Source organism: Mixophyes fleayi, chromosome 5 (assembly GCF_038048845.1).
Source record: "Mixophyes fleayi isolate aMixFle1 chromosome 5, aMixFle1.hap1, whole genome shotgun sequence".
Taxonomy (NCBI): domain Eukaryota; kingdom Metazoa; phylum Chordata; class Amphibia; order Anura; family Limnodynastidae; genus Mixophyes; species Mixophyes fleayi.
The window spans coordinates 188,576,739-188,594,707 of record NC_134406.1 but is presented as its reverse complement, the minus strand read 5'-3'; the positions used below and the strand labels follow the sequence as shown (position 1 = coordinate 188,594,707).

Sequence of the window (17,969 nt, the reverse complement as noted above, 5' to 3'; positions counted from 1 at the left end):
GTTGGCGTTACCACTAGGTGCACTTGATCTTCTATTATACGGAGGGGATTTTCAATGCAGGATTGCCTCTACAATTCCAGAGATAGTAAGGAGCATAGGAGGTAGTTAGCAATACATTACCCATAGCCTGTTCTTACAGACCGTGATTGTGGAATTTCAACATATTCTAATCCATAGCCACCTCAGAAAGGATTCTGATCATTTTGATTAGCCTTCTATATCCTAGTCAGTTATATTACTCCTGTGAGTATATAGGTGTAAGTATCTCGTGTACCCAGTTATTTTATTAGTATTTTGTTTTTATTAGAATATCATTTTATATTTTGCTTTTCTTTTAAATACATATTTAATAAAAGTTATATTTTAAGTGGATGGTTTATGTGATTCCAATATTTGTTTAGGGACTTCTAGTGCACCTAGTTACAATAACTCCTGTCCTTCTCTTATCAACACTATTTCAGTACTATAAACAATACATATGGATGCAATGGTCAGTGCAATCATTAATATATACATTTCAATTAACTCCCCTTAGGTTGTTGCTCTTTTGGTTCTGCTATGGTTACGGTCAGTTTCTTGCAGTGAAAGCGTGTATCCAAGTATCTCGACCGGCCACTTTAACGGCTGTGGGCGTGGTTAGCAGAACCTGATAAGGACCGTCGTATCTGGGATCAAAGTTTTTCTTAACATGTCTTTTTCGATACACCCAATTTCCTGGAATCAAGGAATGAGTATTACCAAGTGAATCAGGATCTGGAATGGAAGGGAAGACCTGCCGATGGATGTTAGTCATGGTTTTACATATTTCCTGCATATAGCCTGTCAAATACCCATGGTTATGCTGTAACTGTTGTGGGAAATAACACCTGTCATGGAGACACTGGCAAATAATAATTCATAAGGTGTTAGCCTGTGGACTTTCATAGGTGTTGTTCTGATATTGAATAGCACTATTGGCAGACATTCTAAACATGTTTTTTTGTTTCCTGCATCATTTTCTGTAATTTTAATTTAATGTCTCCATTAAGTCTCTCTACCCGCCCACTAGCTTGCGGCCTATAGGGGGGTGTGAAAAGTCTGTGATATCCCTAGGTATTTCATTATATGCTGCATCACTTCCCCTGTAAAGGTTGTATCTCTATCTGACTCAATAACTTCAGGTATTCCATATCTACATATGACTTCAGAGATCAACTTTTTTGCTGTATTTTTGGCAGTTGTCTTTCCTACTGGCCAAACTTCTGCCCAATGACTGAAGATATCTCTGACTACTAAAACATATTCATAGGTGCTCCATTTGGGAAGTTGTATATAGTCAATCTGCAATCTCTGAAAGAGATAAAGAGCCCTTGGAATTGTTCCCCCAGGTGTCTTCATTCTTTGTCCTGGATTGTGTATCCCACATGTCCAACAAACAGCTATATAATTGGTGGCAGCTGCGTTAAATCCTGGAGCTATCCAATGCTTTCATACTTTATTGGTCATGGCTTCCTTGGAGTTATGTATCTATCCATGTGCAATCTGAGTCATTACTGGGTATAAAGCTTTTGGTAGACACCATTTGTCTTCTTTTGACCATATTCCTTGATCATTGAGTTGTGCACCTTCTTTCTGCCATTTCTCTTTTTCTTCTTCTGATGCTTGAGTTTGAAAAATCTTGAAGCTTTGTAGGTCTGGGAATGTTATTTTTCCTTTCTCTTCATCTGTATCCACAGGGAATATAGTATCCTTCTGTTACACAGCTGCCTTTTTTCAGCTTGTGATCAGCCAAGTTATTTCCTTTTGCTTCTGGAGTTTGTTCTTTGGTATGGGCTTTTATCTTTATAATTCCTACTTGTTTTGGGAGTTCCAGTGCCCTAAATAGTTCACTAATCAGGTTTGCATGTTTAATAGGTTTTCCATTTGACCCCTGAAAATCTCTTTTCCAGATTGGTCCAAAGTCATGTGCCACTCCCCAAGCGTACCTGGAGTCTGTATATATATTGGTTTTTTGGCCTTCTGCATGTATGCAGGCCTTGGTTAGAGCTATTAATTCTGATTCTTGTGCAGATGATCCGGCAGATAGTGTTCCTGCCTCGAGTACTTTATCTTCAGTGCTGATGGCATACCCTGTATATGGAACTCCATCCACATAATATATGGACCCATCTACATAAAGGGTTAAGGTTGCATCCAAAAGAGGTGTGTTAGTCACATTATGCAAAGCTGAAGTTTCTGATTTCATAACTTGAAACAATCATGTGAAAATTTTTGTGTATGCATTTCTAAAGCTTCTTTAGTTTCCTCTTGAGACTTTTCAGATACTTCACTCAATTGCTCATACCTCCTATCTGATGATTCATCTTTAATGTGGCCCCCCTTACTCCCCTCTTTTGATTCATCAATGGGGAGGAGGGTTGCTGGATTGAGGACTGTGCATCTGGTAATTGTGACATGTGATGCACTAAGCAAGGCTACCTCATATTTAGTTGTCTTGCTGCTGACAAATGTTTTGTTCTTGCTTGATTTAGAATTTCTGTGACCGCATGTGGAACTTGAATGATAAGTGCATGGTCCAAGTCCATGTCTGCTACTTTTTCCTTTAGTATCGCTGCTGTTGCTACTGCCTTTATACATGATGGGGATCCTTTTATGACTGGATCTAGCTGTATCGAATAATAGGCCAATGGTCTTTATTTAGTTGACTGGAGAATTTTATGCCAGTTAGGGTGTATTCTATACATGCTTGAATTCTGGATAGGAACTTCAAGTTTGTCATTTCCTACCTGGAGAATGACAGTTTTGCTCTCAATTAGGGGTACTGATTTTCCTGCAAGGCCTGTTGCAGGGAGAGCTGTATTAGTTAGTAAATGGGAGGGTACCTCCTTTGTTCTTAAGACAGTGCGGCTTGCTCCTGTATCAATAAGACACTCACAATCCTGGCCTGTAGGTAAAATAATGTTTACCGTACCTCTTGTCACGCTTTCTTCATTCAGGCCAGTAGTGAGTGGCAGGTATGAAAGAGGGCTGCTTCCTATGCTGACTGCTGTCCAGCAGACTGCTGTTGTGGTTTTTCAGTCAACCATTTCTTGAACTTTAGGGAGTCTCTCTTCATGTGTCCTTTTTGCTTACAAAAGAAGCAGAGTCCATGTTTCTTCATATCCTCGGCTGACAGTGAAACAGCCTTAGTTCTAGACGTCTCTTTTCCCTTGAAATTGTGGGAATCTTCTTGTACTTCATGTACAGTTATCCGCGGTGTTTGAGCCTTGTCTCTTGCTCGTTGTTGCTTCTCTAGTTCTCTGTCTTCTATTCATTCCAATACCTGCAGTAACATTTGCATTTCCATGGCTGCTGCCTCTGGTCTAATGAGGAATAACTGTTGTCGATAGAGTTCACTCAGACCATTCAGGAACCGAGTCTTGAACAATCTCCTGTGTTGGGCGTTATCCCTAGTGAACCCCTCATCCTCACGTGCTTGAGTAGCTCTGTCATAATATTGCCTAATAGATTCATTCTTGGTTTGCTTTACTTCTGGGACTGCTGGTGCATTCTCTTGCTGTAACATACACCATCCCTGAAGCATGTCATAGTATCTGACTCCTGACATCACCGCTTTCTTCATATCATCTGCAGGTGGAGCAACTATTGCTGGTAAACCATTTTCACCGGCTGCAACTGGCATTTTCCTTATTTCTGTAGCTGTGCCTACCCCTAAGAGGGCTGTAGTTAATTGATCATAATCTACCCAACTGGGTGTCCATATGGCATGAATTCTTGTAATATACTGACCAAATGTGGTGGGATTTTTTCTGGGATCAGGAGCTTTAGTAACTATATCATGCATGTCTAAAGATGACCATGCTCTGTGTACTTCTTGAAGCTGTCTTACTCCATCTCAGCATCATTCATAACTCTATTCACCTGTACTGGGAATGCTTGACAGTATTCTACATCGTTCTGTGTCTTGTGTTGGAGGGCTTGTAAGTCCTGTACTGGGCACATAGTAGTTTTTCCGCATGGGCATTCATGACCTTTGGGTCCCACATGACCACACTTGCAAACTGTATACTTTGCTCTTGTGAGGTGCTTCAATGGTGAAGATAGGTTTTCATCATCAGTGGGCATTGTAAATGTGAGGTTCTGAGGGGTGTTCCATTCTGCGCCTCCCTGAGGAACTTTATTTCCGCAGTATGGGCAGTATAGACTTTCTCCGAAAATATTTCTCACACACACTGGGCATTTCCTATCTGAACATTGCACTTGGGATTGCTGACTTTGATGAGGCACTATCTCCCATCTATGTGTGGTGGGATCAGTTCTTCTTAACCTGGTGCTAGGAATAGTTTGGGTTAGAGAGGCAGCTGGCTCTTCATAGGGCGGGGGGAACATTCTGAGCTTGGTCCTGGGGGTACACTGATGGGTTATATGGGAAATCTTCATCTTCTGTGGAGACAGCTCTCATATATTCTTTACTAACAGCTATCCAGGGATTGACGTGATTTTCAAATCCCTGTGTTTTTATCCATTTCTTCATCTAGTGTACCTTCTCAAGATAACCCTTCTCTCTTTAATACTTTCTGTATTCCTTTTAGAGCCTGTGGTCTTCCTCGCTCCCTCATTATAGCCATCGGTTTACCCATAGTGGGTAATTTACTGTTCCGTGTCCCCATATTATGGGTTACTGATCACAGTACTGTCAGTATCTCTATATTTAATATCTTGAGGGTCTATTTACAGTATAATAACCACTTGATTTAAGAAGAGTTCTGCGTGTTCTGTCTGGCCTATGATCTGTCTTAAATTACTTCGGGGACAGATAATAGGGTGTGCAGTATTTCCTCTCTGCCCCCCCCCCCTTCCTGTATTTCTGGTGTATTTTCCAATAATCCTCCCCAAGTTATTCCTATAATATGTTGTAAACAATCAAAATCTTCAACATGTGTTACTACTATTATTGTTAGATTTTCCCAGGGGTGTAAATTTGATCCCCAATAAATTCCTGTTGTGCTTCCAGAGATAATATTCCAGTTAGTATGGGTATGCAGTCTCCCTTTGTTTGTAACACAATGCGACCTGTGCAGGCCCTACAGCTCAAGTCAAACCACTGATTCACCATTCACTTTGTTACTGTATTATGTTATGGTTTAGACCATCTGCTATTTCTCTTATAGCTATTTCTCTTATCTTCTGGGTACCCTTTAATTATTATCTCACTCTCTGGACTTTTGGGTAACTTTCTTATACTGTATGGACAGAGGGCCCTTCGATCTGTGGGTAAATGGTTATAGGGCCAATTGAGAATCAAATCTAACTAATCTCTTCCTACTTGATCTTTTAAATATTCTGGATTCAAGTGACAACCAAGGGTAGTGTAATATTCTGGTCTGTTTTCTACATAACCAAATTGTTTATTTCTACTTGTTACAGACTCTAAATTAGGTCCTCTAAATACACAATATTTTCTTAAAATCACACAACTACAATTGTTACAAATCCCCTTTCTATTATCTAATGTGGCCATATACTTCTAAATTAAATGATCAAACATTGGGTTGAACAAATTATCTCTTTTATCTAACACACCGGAACCCCCTTATGACAGAAAAGGAAATACTGAACAGAGTAAGGAGGTAGAAATATACAACTTTCACATACTCACCGTACGGATTTTGGTTCAGTAGTTCTTTACCGGTCTGTAGAAGTTTCTTGTCAGATGCACAGATGTTGGATCATCCCAGACTATGAGCCCCCAGAAATGTTGTGGTATCAGGGTGCACCGATACTTATAATAATTACCTTCAATGTTGACCATTGAGATATCAGCTCAGTTAACTGGAGAATGGAAATACAACTTGACACATTGGTTGAATGAAGCCAAGCAGCTATGATTCTGTTCTGATTAGAGGACTCTTGGCGTGTTTATTTAAAGGTACAGCATCATCAACAACTCATATTTGAGTTTTAACAGTATTACATACAAAACATAAAGTTATTTCCAAAGATATTTTTAAGTGTTGTGTCTGAAAATTTTAAAAGCATGTCTAAAAAAGGTGTGATATTTCTTTAACCTTTTCTTATTATTCTGCGGTAAACTTAGTTCCAGCGCTGTACGTGGGTGTGAGCTTATCTTCTAAATACATCAAAGTTACTTTCTATTTAGCTTTTTCTGCCAAACTTGCAATTTAAAATAATAATTTTCACTCAGAGAAGTACAAGTCTGTAAACTACTGCAAACCACAAAGGAAGTTCATGTCAAGTTCATACATCTATTCTGCAAATTCTGTATAATTGTTTAGCTATTATTAAGGGTCCATAGAACCTCACACCCTACAACTTCTAGAGAGTTAAAAGAGTTATCTGCCTGGAACAAGCGTGAAGCACCCTGAAGTTCAGCTGTATAACTTCCCATCTCAATTTCTGTGTTGCTGCAAGTAATTTAAATGTAGCCCTAATAAGCACAGTGTGAGCCTTTACATATTGACACAAAGTAAAGCTGAATTATAATAATTACACATTGGTAAATTGACTTCTTAATTCCATTTAAATGCACACAATAGGACCTTCAATGCTTAATGTAGCAAGGTAAATTTTTGGAGAGAATTTAAAGATGCAATGCAGGCACAGGGCAGAATATCAAAGTCTATTAAGCTTAAAAAGTAAACATGGGTCTTATAACAATGCAAAATGTCTATTACAAATTGAAAAAAGTCCTTCATAATTTTGTAAATATTATGTAAAAATATTAGAACTGAATTATAATTGAATGTATGGGGTATGTTATTCTTTATAATCCATAGCTTTTCCTAGGACCTTTCACCACATTATGTCCAAGGAAGAGCAAATAATGCATTTTTTAACATAATGAATGTACAAATGTAAAAAGACCTGCCACAACTGCCATTACCACAAAGATCATATTTGTAGTGTGGTGGGAGTGAGCTGATACAGTGCAAAATATACAGTATATACCTGTATATCATAGTTGCCTACTCTCCCGGAATGTCCGGGAGACTTCCGAATTTTTGGGAGTTCTCCCGGACTCCCGAGAGAGCAGGCAAAAATCCCGGAACCAGCATCTCCCCGTTGATGTAAATGGTGGGGCGGGGCTAACTGCGCCCCCTGCTACAATTGGCCAGAATTGACTAAGATTGACAGGGGCGGAGCCTAGCGGCGCATCGTTTGTGACCACGCCCCCTCGACGGACCCCCTCCCGGACAGCTGGTCTCAAAAGTAGGTAAGTATGATATACATATATAGTTTGGCAAAAAATAAATGTAATTTTTGCAGCATAAACAAGTGAGCATTGGCATGAGCACTACAGTAAAAAGGATATACTTTTTTAAATCTTAATGTTTTTGGTTAAGAAATAAATATTACATTTGCCTACATATTTTTACTACATTTTTTTTTTGCATTAACAAATTACGGTAAATATATAATTTCATGTACAGAACCCATTTGTTGTTTAGTGTCATTTTTTGTTACATGTAAGAAAATAACAATAAACTTTTTTACTTGGTTATTAGATTGTACTTTAAATGATTTTTTCTTTTGTAACCTGAGAATATTTCTACAACAGAGTTTTTTTTAGGGGAGGTTTATTAAAGTGGGTATAGAGGGGAAGGTTTGCGGGGGAGGAAGTGGTCAGGGATAAGACCAGACAGGTCATTATGTTTCACTTATGTGGTTGCTGGGATTTGTGTGGAGTGGTAGGTGTACCAAGGTGCAAAAAAAAGATATAATTTCAAAGTGATATTCCTTGGCTGGGTATATAAGGAATCATCCTATGTGTGCCAAGTTGGGGTTGAATGTACAGATTGGGAGGAGTGGGTGGAGCCACTAACCTAATGTGGGCAAACACCCTTTCTTGACTATGGAAAGAGCCCCAAGAAGTTGCTGCACTGGGAATTCCTCTTGGTGGCCCTGGGTATACCTCCCAATCAAATGCCTTGCATTACCCCGAGAAATTACTAACTGCCAACTATGCACAGAAAAGCCATTATTACCAGCCATATACCATAAAGAGCTGTCCACATTGGCAATTATGTACTGTAGATACATACGCACATTGCCAGGTACACACTGCACAGAGACAAACCCCATTACTATTCATATATTCATATATTGCATAGAGATGCTGTCATTGCCAGTCATACAATGTACATCGCTATCCCCACTGGAAATCGTATACTGCACAGAATTATTCCATTGCTAACCAGACATTGTCAGCTTTTTCGATTCACAGTGCTAACCACTTTTAGAACATACATTGCACAGTGCTACCTCCATTGCTAGTCATACATTACTCAGCCCCGGTATTTACCTGAATATTTTCCTGCAGTCTTCACACTGTCTAGTGTTGGCCCTAAGAAATGTAATGTATCAGTGGTTAATGGTGCTGCTTGGACATCCCAAGAACATTCAGAACTAGGGGTGGTGAATGATACCAACACAAGGAATGATATAACCAGGGCAGCCACCAGTGGGGTACAGCAAGTACAGCTGTAAGGGACCTGAACGGACTAGGGGGCTCAGCCAGACATCTCTGTCTATCCGGGCCCTTTAGTCTGACCAACCACCTTCCTGTCTCTCACCATGCTGTGGCTCTCAGGCACTGATAGGCTGGGAGCATGTGGCGGGGTGACGACATCACTGTGAGCCACATTCCCAGTGACCGGAGCTGCAGCATCGCTTCAAGAACAAGTTAAGTTAATTGGTCATTTATTATGACAGGGGAGGTGGGGGGGGGGCAGAGCATTTTCTGTGATGGGATGGTGAGGGAAGGGGCATTTTCTGTGAGGGGGAGCATTTACTGTGATGGGATGGTGAGGGGGGAGCATTTACTGTGATGGGCGGGGGCATTTACAGTGAGGGGATGGTGAGGGGGGAAAATTTACAGTAAGGGGATGGTGAGGGGGGGATTTACTGTGATGGGATGATGTGGGGGGACTTTTACTGTGATGGGATGGTGAGGGGAAGCATTTATTGTGATGGGATGGTGAGGGGGGCATTTAATGTGATGGCATGGTAAGGGGGAGCATTTACTGTGATGGCATGGTAAGGGGGAGCTTTTACTGTGATGGCATGGTAAGGGGGAGCTTTTGCTGTGATGGCATGGTAAGGGGGAGCTTTTGCTGTGATGGCATGGCGAGGAGGAGCATTTACTGTGATGGGATGGTGGGGGGGAGCAGAACATTTACTGTGAAAAGATGGTAAGGGGGAGCATTTTCTGTGATAGGATGGTAAGGGGGAGCATTTACTGTGATAGGATGGTAAGGGGGAGCATTTACTGTGATGGGATATTGAAAGGGAGCAGAACATTTACTGTGAGGAGGGAGTGGGAGAGGCATTTACTGTGATTAGGAAGGGGAATCTACTGTGTTGAGGGAGTGTGGGAGGCATGTACTATGATGAGGAAGGAGACTCTACTGTAATGAGGGAGTGGGGGAGGCATTTATTGTGATGAGAGAGTAGTGGGAGACATTTACTGTGATGAGGGAGTGGGGGGAGGCATGTACTATGATGAGGAAAGGGGCATTTACTGTGATAAGAAAGTGGGGGGAGGTATTTACTGTGATGAGAGAGTGGGGGAGGCATGTATGATGATGAGTAAGGGAATCTATTGTAATGAGGGAATGGGGGAAGGCATTTACTGTGATGAGGGATGGGGCATCTACTGTAATGAGGGAGTGGGGGGAGGCATTTACTGTGATGAGAGAGTGGGGGAGGCATGTACTATGATGAGGAAAGGGAATTTACTGTAATAAGGGAGTGGGGGGAGGCATTTACTGTGATGCGGGAGTGGGGGGAGGCATTTAATATGATGAGGAAGGGTTATCTACTGTAATGAGGGAATAGGGGGAGGCATTTACTGTGATGAGGGAGTAGGGGGATGCATGTATTATGATAAGAAAGGGGGCATCTACTGTAATGAGGGAGTGGAGGGAGGCATTTACTGTGATGAGAGAGTGGGGGAGGCATGTACTATGATGAGGAAAGGGAATTTACTGTAATAAGGGAGTGGGGGGAGGCATTTACTGTGATGCGGGAGTGGGGGGAGGCATTTAATATGATGAGGAAGGGTTATCTACTGTAATGAGGGAATAGGGGGAGGCATTTACTGTGATGAGGGAGTAGGGGGATGCATGTATTATGATAAGAAAGGGGGCATCTACTGTAATGAGGGAGTGGAGGGAGGCATTTACTGTGATGAGAGAGTGGGGGAGGCATGTACTATGATGAGGAAAGGGAATTTACTGTAATAAGGGAGTGGGGGGAGGCATTTACTGTGATGCGGGAGTGGGGGGAGGCATTTAATGTGATGAGGAAGGAGGCATCTACTGTGATGAGGGTGTGGGGGGAGGCATTTACTGTGATGAGGGAGTGAGGGGAGGCATCTACTGTGATGAGGGAGTGGGGGGAGGCATTTAATGTGATGAGGCAGTGGGGGGAGGCATGTACTATGATGAGGAAGGGGATATCTACTGTGATGAGGGTGTGGGGGGAGGCATCTACTGTGATGAGGGAGTATGGGGAGGCATTTAATGTGATGAGGCAGTGGGGGGAGGCATGTACTATGATGAGGAAAGGGAATTTACTGTAATAAGGGAGTGGGGGGAGGCATTTACTGTGATGCGGGAGTGGGGGGAGGCATTTAATGTGATGAGGAAGGAGGCATCTACTGTGATGAGGGTGTGGGGGGAGGCATTTACTGTGATGAGGGAGTGAGGGGAGGCATCTACTGTGATGAGGGAGTGGGGGGAGGCATTTAATGTGATGAGGCAGTGGGGGGAGGCATGTACTATGATGAGGAAGGGGATATCTACTGTGATGAGGGTGTGGGGGGAGGCATCTACTGTGATGAGGGAGTATGGGGAGGCATGTACTATGATGAGTTAGGGGGGCATCTACTGTGATGAGAGAGAAGGGGAGGCATTTGCTGTGATGAGGGGGTGGGGGGAGGCATTTAATGTGATGAGGGAGTAGGGGGAGGCATGTGCTATGGTGAGGTAGGGGGCATCTACTGTGATGAGGGAGTGGGGGGAGGCATTTACTGTGATGAGGAAGGAGGCATCTACTGTGATGAGGGAGTGGGGGGAGGCATTTACTGTGATGAAGGAGGGGGGAAATGTACTGTGCAGATGGAGGTGGGGCGCATGTACAGCAAAGAAGGACGGGGGAGGGGCCCTGCCATATTAGTTAGTACTGGGCCCCACATATTCTAATGGCAGCCCTGGATATAACCATACAAAAACAGTGATAGCAGAGATATCGGCACTGCTGCTCTCACCCCTTTTGTTACCAGTCTTTGGATCTGTACACAGAGGCCATCGTCTAAAGTGTTCATAAACCCCATTAATAAAGGGACTGATGCGAGGAAATGAAGACATCTGTTAACCTTACTATAATGAATACTGACTAGTGACATCATGGAACAACATTTGTACAACATATCATTAACAAAGTTTATACCTAAATTATGGTCACTTTTGTATTAAATGGTTGTAATACATTAGTGAACTTAAGTTTTACAGTGGAAGTATTTTATAGTTTAACTGGATCAAGTGAAAAAATGAAAGGTAAAATTTTACTATGGAGGTACAAATATAGTGTTAATAAAAAATATACCATTTAATAATAAATTACTGATCAGTACAATTGCGTTAATTATGTTTATTATTAACCTGTGTAATATTGGGGAATGTATAACAAAGTTGAAGGATGATATTTTAGTACTATGGTCTGTAAGGAAAGAGATTGCAAGAACTGGAGATAAATCTGAGCTTAGCCTTGAATATATGTGCTCTGGTGCACACTGGAAGGATATTTTATTGAATTATATGCACATAACTGTATAGTTTAATAACTGCTAAGGTTGATTATGAGCTTGGAATAACTTGTGATGTAGAATAACATCTGCGTAATTCTGCGGCTATTTAAAAACCTATCATGTTGACTTTTATGTGTGTTTACAAAGTGAAAATTATTATAGCGAACATAATATGGGTTGCAAAAGAAATCTAAGCTTCAAATCGAGACCCATTTTGTTTGCTAATTACAGGAACAAGGAAGCATAACTGGCAATACTTGAGATTCACTCATCTGTTTTCTTTCTCTCTAACTTTTCAGAAGCAAAATATAAATGGATGTTATATTCAAAAAATGATTATTGAATAGGTTTTATAAAATTAAATATAATTTAGCCTGTAGATGTCAGTGTTAAAATTTAGAATTGATGTCTAGGAAAAGTATTTGTCCGATGGCTCATTTACACCTTATAACGCAGTGGAACATGTACAATAAAACATATGTCATTATACTCTTCTTACAAATTTGATGCCATTGTGTGCTCCTATACTCGTTTAAATCAGTCTAGCTCTAATTTATCTATATTTTCTCTTAGGTGACGTTTGTCGATATACGCAATAGGAAATGAACATAGGTGCGCACCATTTGTTGGCTAACCTTTTGGCTGTATTTATATTTTCCCCAGGAAAGTGAATTAGTGGACAATCCTTCACTTAAGCAGCAGATATATAGCGGTGTCGGAAATGAAGCCTATCTTTTTCAATGGGATCCAGCTGAAGCCTCTACGGCTTCACTGGATCCCTCCCAGGTGATAGCACATAGCACGTTCTTCATTCGCCAGCAGTGTTAGTCTGCTTGTGAATAGAATAAAGACTTTGTGGAGGAGGGAGGTCTTTTCCATGCCTCCCAGAGCAGCCCAGACATGGTAAATTGCAGCATAATGATTGGTGCTGATGTTGAATAATAAATAAACCCCTAAATGTCTATCTTCATCCATTTAATATGTTGTAAAACAGGGTGCTATTTTTTAACCCTTACCAACAACATATATTTGATTTGATTACACTGTACAGTGCAGTTTTAAAAGCAAGGCTGGTTATAATGGGTTACAAACCATGGAAGCATATCCCCCTTGAGCTGCCCCAGATTTGATTGTCTGCTTCATGGTAGTGAATTACTTAATGTGCAGTCAAAACTATTGATGCCGCTGCCTTTCATTCTTGTACAGGGAGTATTCTTATATATGCAACACAAAACTAATAGAAATAGTCAAACAATGTCAGGTCAACCTGAAGCTTTGTGTGAGGTCTGTAAATAGACAACATGAATCAATAAAAAACATTGTACTTGGAGACAAATAAATATCACCAGAAATCACATTTCCACTGATATTTTCTTTTTATTTGCTTTTAACAGAAAAGTTGATTTATATGTCTATTTGTACTTGAATGAGGTCTATCTGAATTGTGTGAACTGTTTTCCACAGTTCACTGTACAATAACCTTCAGCAAGTCAATAAATTTGTTGGGAAGCTATGAAGAAAAACACCATGTCAGATAATGCAATAAATCTATGTAATAATGCTTCCTTAAAACCCTGCTAGAATGAACTGTATTTCCTTGGAACTCAAATTAAGATTCTATGATAAGATGCGTCCTCGCTTTTGGCATAACCCAAGTCATATGATGTGATCATTTTTTAACAACACATATTATCGTACCAAAAACACACTTAGTGCTAGATTTACTAAGCTGCGGGTTTGAAAAAGTGGGGATGTTGCCTATAGCAACCAATCAGATTCTAGCTGTCATTTTGTAGAAGGTACTAAATAAATGAAAGCTACAATCTGATTGTTTGCTATAGGCAACATCCCCACCTCAGCTTAGTAAATCTAACCCTTAGTCCTTGAATTGGGACTTGGTATTAATCATACTTGCCTTCTCTACTAATTCTACTACTACTACTACTTGAACTTCGGGGTGTCCTCTCGAACTCCCAGAAGAGCAGGCACCCTGCTGGATCCTGGCTGGAGGCAGGGCTTAATGGCACAAATCGCATAATTAAGCCCCGCCCACATCGCCCAATGCCACAAATCTAAATAGGGTATGTGTCTAAAGTGACACAATTATGTCACCACTCTCACCTGACCTCCCCTCTGGGATATCCCGCAAGGGAGAAACTACAAGGTGGCATGTATGGTTTCAATGATATAAAAAATAAAACAGTACATTGAAAAAAAATAATTATGTGGTTGTATTAGAGAAAATACATGGTAAATTGTTCCACAGGTAACAGTGAATAAAATGTGCTCTATCCTATTGCAACCTGATGTTTACTTAAATTTTGTAAACTGTACTAGAGAAATGACAGCTAAACTTTGATTGGCTGCTATTGACAATACTGCTGTCTCTGCATCATTAGTGTTCCTTAATATATATTGTAAAAATTAAGCATGTAAGGCTGTTTTACAACAGGTTGAAGCGACTAGAGAGTGATCACATTTCTTACGGTGCTGATCAGGTCAAGCGAGCATAGCAAATTTTCCAGAGTAAACCCATCTATTGCATGGAGATCTCTCCTGCTCTGAAAAGGACCATTGTGAAACTCTGATTATGGTTCAGACTGAAACCAATCTGAGCAAGCAGAGTAAAGCCTCAGAGGACACAAATGTGTGCAGGAAGTTGCAAACACATAGAAGTGACCAGCTGCTTACAGACAAGCGACCTGAATACGATGATGAAAATTTGCAATAAATTCTTGACCTTAAGATGAACTAAATATATGCTCTAAATTCAAGCAAGGCAAACAGGTTTGACCATACAGAGTATAGTATTTTTAATGTTTTTTTCATTTGAACTGGAACTTCAAATTCGAAAACAATAATGTTCACTGTTCAAATTAAAAATAACTAAAAATACTATACATTGTAGTCATTTAAGATTGAACAAGTAACATTTGTAACCACAAACTTGATCATACATCAAATTTGAGTTTGAGGTTTGCTGTTCAAGGACAGAATGGCCACCATAGTCAAACTGGCCCAAAAATCATGATCATGCTGCAAACAGTGTTAAAGCCCTCAGAATGGCCACATATGATTGAAATTCAAATCCTGTGGAATAATTTGAGCATTTCTAGTATGGTAAAGTGCCATATACAGCCTTTCACAGATGTCAGACCTGAGGCATAAGAGAAGTAGGCTATTGTTGAGACCTGAGGCATTGCAAGGAAAGCAATGTGACCGTTTTGACAATAAGCTTGAGCTGGAGTCTTATTGCTGCACTGATGACTGGATGCAGGCATCATTGATTTCTCTTAGTGACCTAGATCAACTATCCATACATAGGTATTCGCTAAGCAATGTCTTTCAATCCCTTGATTTCCATGTCTGCCATTCGGCTTTATCAGAGGCTTGCATGAGTTCTAGAATTTTCCTTAAAATATCACTAACTTCTGGAAAGCAACTAGATGCAACCCTTCAAAGCATTTCTCATATATAGATCCTAATATGGAAAAATATAATATCATCAAATAATGTGAAAACTGTAATATTGGACCGACGCATGCTAAACAAAATAGTAATCTAAAGAACAATTGTAAATCAAATATCTTAATCGGTCAGGCTTGGAGCTTTCCCAAGAGATACAAGTGTCCTATATAGTTATAAACCACATATGTCTAAAAATCTGTTAAAGATCTTTTCATTTCAGAAATTGCAGCAAATATATTTGGGAAATTGAAGTTAGAAGCAACAATACATGACAATATTCCCTGCACCGCTATATAAAATACAGCAATATTTAGAGTTCTTGTGACAATTTATCTAATATTGTTCCTTATATTGGAAATAAAGTGAATTGGAGTTTTCATGCAATACAACTCCTCTCCAACTCAATTTAATTTCTGGATATTGGATTCCATTGGTTTCAGTGATTCCATTCATTACTAACCAACTTCAGTTGATGATCAAGGCTCAATTTTATCAGTGGCTTGATCAGCTCAAATGTTTGCTTTGGTGTTATAGCAATGACCCGTGTGTTGCCACATTCAGAATAGTTTGCACTACAAAAAGTGCAAGAAAACTGCACAACTGCTGGTAGGTTATGGTCCAATGTCTTCAAAGTGTCAACTGGCTGAAAGGATCCTGGCACAGAGAAAGGAAGAGCCATTTCATGTCTGTCTTGTTCATATTAGCACTGTGCACAGTAATAATATGTGGTCATACTAATGCTAGCTTGATTTTGGTCCAGGGCTCAATTTTGTATACAATCTGTGTTGACAGCTTATACACTTTCATTTTAGTAAGTATTTATAAAAATTCAGATGAATATACGAAACACTATCAGCGCTCCAAAAAAAAGCAGCCAATCACATTTTAATTTGGTGATGCACACATCCATACCATCTAACAAGATAACAGGAGGTTTTTTTTTAGAATTGATTTGGTGTTAATTGTACCTCACAATACAATAAAAATGATTTTTTACCTTCAAATAGATATATACTTGTTATGATATATGTTGAAATCTTCATTCAGGAATAATGTGTACCAGAATCTTAAATCATAAATTCATAATCCCCACATACATGTAAAAAAAAAAAAAAAGACAAAACATAGTGCAGTAATGCAAGAAAAAATATTTTCCCTGTGATAGATGTTGAGGATCTAAAATACAGAATTATATATTATAGAATGCCAACTTACTAGAATTTTCTTTTCATATCAGTCTTATAACCATTGTGTAAGTGTAAAATATCAAATTCACATGTGGTTTTCTTATGAACACACACTTACTAGAAGGTGTCTTGAAAAAGTGCCCGTAGTGATCTATTTAGATAATTCCTTCCATAGAATAACATCAGAAGTATTACGTCTCAGGATTGTGTTTCATGTTGTACCCAAAAATATAAAATAAAGGCATAACATCCTAGTGTAATGTTGTGTTTTCTTTAAATTGTTTATCTGTAAATTGTTTTACCTTTAAATTGTTTGTCTTTTTGTTTTTTTTACATGTATGTGGAAATTATGAATTCATTATTGAAGATTCTGATACGCATTATTTATAAATGAAGATTTTAACATATATCTATTTGAAGGTAAAAAATAATTTTTATTGTATTGTGAGGTAAAATAAGCGCTGAATCAATTATAAAAAAAAACTCTTTGCTATATATAGAAATTGTCTATTTTGTTTTTTGCCAACAAACAGGGAATAAAAACCATGTTTCCTACCTAATCTGATTTCAGCAGGAACTTGACCTTCTGGTTTTTGCAGATTTTTCAGTCTCTCCGGAAAGTTCAGAAATTTGTTTCCGCTTTTGGCAGGCAGTGAACACGATGAGTTAAAGATTTTTATCCATATTGAACGTTGCAGAAACTTGAATTATAGTTGGAAAAAGTGTGCACTTATTTCCAAATTATAAACTAATGGGAGGAAGTTCAGTATGTGAAGTTAGAAGCATCATAGTAGCAGTGTGAGGAAGGTCAAGTGGACACTGTACTAAGTCAGAAGTAAATGAAGCCTGCACTGGCAAAAGAGTGGCATTACAGTCAACTTGTAAGGATTTGGGCATTTTATAAGCTAACACTATCCGACCCCCTATTAATGACTATTTGGATCACTGGCATCTTGAAACCAGTTCAGAAAAAAGTTTATTCTGGTGCTTAATCCTTGAAGCTCAAGTGAAAAAACAAAAAGAGTATAATAGTGTACATCGTGTGGTTAGTAGATTACTTTTAGTAATGAAAAGCACTCACTCAGTGTTGATAATATCAATGCTTTGGACAATCTTAGTTATGAACCTCACAATCAACCAGAACCTATGACACATGATGTTTTTTTACCATTAGCACCTGCCTTTGCTGGAACCACACTGTTTACTGTCATTCGGACGTCACCTGTCAATAAACACCTGTTTCTTTAAAACCAAGGTTTCTCTTCATGTTTGTCCTAAAGAAATTAAACTTATTAATACCACATTAAGCCTCCATTTTAATATTAGTACCCATCTTAGATTTTAAACCAACTTTGTTAATAAGATTGTCATTTTACTTTAATAGGACACTTATTATAAGTATGTGTGATTCCACTTGTGTACAGGAAATATATTGTCGAAGTCAAATAATGGATGAAGTAAACCAAAATGATGAATATTGTTTTACCGTGTGATTGCAATTAATA

At 39.3% G+C, this 17,969-nt stretch overlaps 1 long non-coding RNA gene across 1 annotated transcript; it reads right to left on the bottom strand.

The window, feature by feature from the left end:
• Positions 1-375: 375 nt before the first annotated feature.
• Positions 376-17,313, bottom strand: LOC142157797 (uncharacterized). The gene is made up of 3 exons (XR_012692638.1): positions 17,021-17,313; positions 5,639-5,811; positions 376-714 (listed from the first exon to the last, which is right to left on the bottom strand). It is a non-coding gene; the product is annotated as an uncharacterized LOC142157797 (long non-coding RNA).
• Positions 17,314-17,969: the final 656 nt, after the last annotated feature.